Here is a 2921-nt window from a genome sequence, read left to right on the forward strand (position 1 = left end):
TCCTTTGAAACAAGGGAAACTCGTGTCCTACGATTGTTTTTCCACATTACCGCGGTCGTCACAGATTGTGATTTCATGCAAACCAGTTTGATTGTGTTTGTAGTCTATTGGTATTTCGCTTCTCTCAGAATCCTTTTGCAATCACATTGTAATTTTGCAGATCAGTATGTGAACTTTGCCGACACGCGTTGATGCGTTATTGTTGATTTCTTTTCTTTTTTTCTTCCTGGAAAATTGGACTTCGTTCCCTTTAACGACCTACTCCCAAACTGATACTAAAGCCTTTTCCTGCATGATTTTATAGGAATTTTATTTTTTTGTTTGATCTATGTGCTTTATAAAACTCATCTGTTGGATTTTCCTTTTGGGTTCATCAGTTTGGGAACACTGTTACAAGGTTTGTAGCTCTGTAAATAGAGGTGGAATCTATTTTGTCCACTGTAAATCAGCCACTGAAAGCAGTTTGGACATGGCAGCTGTTTTGTTTTGTACAGGAGGTTCAGATTTCTGTTGGGTGGTTTGGATGGATGCCTGTTTGCCTCTGTCAGAACCAAACTCTTAATGTCCTCTCTAGCTAGTGGAGAACCAAAGCCACAATGTTAATAACAGCCACACAGTCACATGATGATATTTGTTGTGTACTCTGTGACATATTGTAGGAACCGCCCCCCCACAAAAACAGCAACAGTAACATTTTAAAGACAAGATCAAATCCCATCCACCCGACAGAAACACTTTGAGATCCCTGTGTTTGTGTTCACACTTGTTCTTTAATAATTAATTGAATTGATACTACAGTATATCCCTGATCTCTTTTGTTGGATTTTTGTTTAAAAATGGGCAAGAAGACAATGATGGATGTCTTTATACAATTGGATCTTATGGGTATTTATTTGTGCATTTGTAAGGAAGCTAACACGTTTCTAAATATGTTTGCGCCTAGTATTATTAGACACCATTTGTACATTATATAGCAGAGGTGTTCAGTGTCATATCTGATGTCTGGTATGTATGCTTTACCATTATGTGTGCCAATAAACCGTGCTTACAAAGTAGTTGAATTTGGTTTGATTATGCTTGATGTGAGCATGGAGCCGGACTTTTCCAGTCTGATTTTTTTAGGGGTTGAATTTTTACTTCATCAGTCTAAATCATTAAAAAGCTGTATTTATATGTTATTGGAGGAACTCAGCAGATCAAGTTGATAAATTATCATTGCAGGTTCTTTTCTTCTTTTTTCTTTTTTCTTTTATTTTGAAGGGCTTTTCACAAAACAGTTTTTTTGGGGGGACAAAGACAGCAAGATGAGGGTAGAGTTAAATTCTCAGCTACACATTTAAATGAAAGGAAATCATATTTTGGCGGCATAATCATTATTTTATGCTCTGTTTTTGTTATTATTGTTCATTACCAGCCAAAGCAAGGCACACTTCTTCATATTCCCTGTATCCATAATAGGATATAATAGCAGAAAATGACTGTCATCTACCAAAAACACCTTCTTCATGGATTTTCTAATGACCTTTAATGAGCATACTGGGAGATGTCTGCTGCAGAAGTTCAGAATTCAGTGCAGCATAATTTTAAATATTAAGCCATGATCATAGATGTCAAATCATTAGAGGGGTCAACTTAAATGCATATGCCTCATACATTCATACATACCCTTGTTAATATTAAGACCCTTAACTACATGTTCATACACTACTTCCTCTTAAAATGCATTCTGGGAAATGTAAGTACATGAATAATAACTGAGGACAAGGTATCTCTAGGTATAGTATAGAGTTGTTCTTTAATTATAACTGCCGTTAAGGTAAATTGACTGCACAAAGACCACAAGGACATGGACATTCTTTACTTACTCGATGAGCAGTTAAATGTCAGGTATATATTCAAGAGGCGCATGAACGTAGGCGTTATGTATAGCAGCATTTTAAACACTGGAGATTTAGTCTATTTATTCTGGGATATCCTTTTAGGTTTTATTAAAATATTAAAATGTAGATGACCGCACCTGAGTAACGTCAACAAAATATACCTGAATATACTCAGAACGACCTCTAACATGAACTATAACCTCTATATATGCCGTTCGTACCAAACTTGTATATATAAATCAGTGGGAAGACGCCTCAGTACTGTTGTTGGGTAGACTTTAAATTCAAGAAGATTTCATGGAACTTTGGGGACACCAAGTGGAGGATATTGGGTACTGCAAAATACTCAATTAACTTTTCTTTGTTATCGATCTCTATACGACATTACTGTAGAAAGTACATAGTATAATATAATATAACACAATATATTTCCTCTTTCGTAACCAATGATTATATTCACTGGAAAGTCTTTAACAATATTTCATTTTGTTAATTTCCTAACAGCATATGCGTTTATTTAAGAAAAAGTTGTGATGCCGGGAAAAATATATTTTTAAAAATACCACTATGTGTACATACATTTACGTTCTTTATATAAAGAGTTAATTTATTATTATTATTATTATTATTATTATTATTATTATTATTATTATTATTATTATGCTCGTTTTTTCTTCTTATCTTGTTGTTGAAATCAAATAAAAAGCCCCATTAGTGTGACTAGTTGGTCCACAGAAACATACTGGGAAACCATTTTCCAGCCAGGTAATCATTTATTTAAGGCGTTTCCAAAAACTTTATTTTTAAAATCTTGTATTATTATTTTAAAGAACAAATAAGGAAACAAATGGCAGATTTGTGTACATTTTAGATTAAATTAAACGGAGAATCACTGGAAAAGTAAAATGTATAAATATTAATGCCAATAAAAAACATTTCAAAAATATGTTTTTTAAAAAAATGTTGAAACTACCTTTATCATCGTGACGTCGCACGTTGTCAGCCACACCGCGATGACGTTGCGCAGGGCGACAAGGCGGG

The sequence above is a fragment of the Diplotaxodon limnothrissa genome, linkage group LG2 (genome assembly GCF_057381915.1).
Source record: "Diplotaxodon limnothrissa isolate DT_005_m linkage group LG2, D_limnothrissa_male_GT1.1, whole genome shotgun sequence".
Taxonomy (NCBI): Eukaryota; Metazoa; Chordata; class Actinopteri; order Cichliformes; family Cichlidae; genus Diplotaxodon; species Diplotaxodon limnothrissa.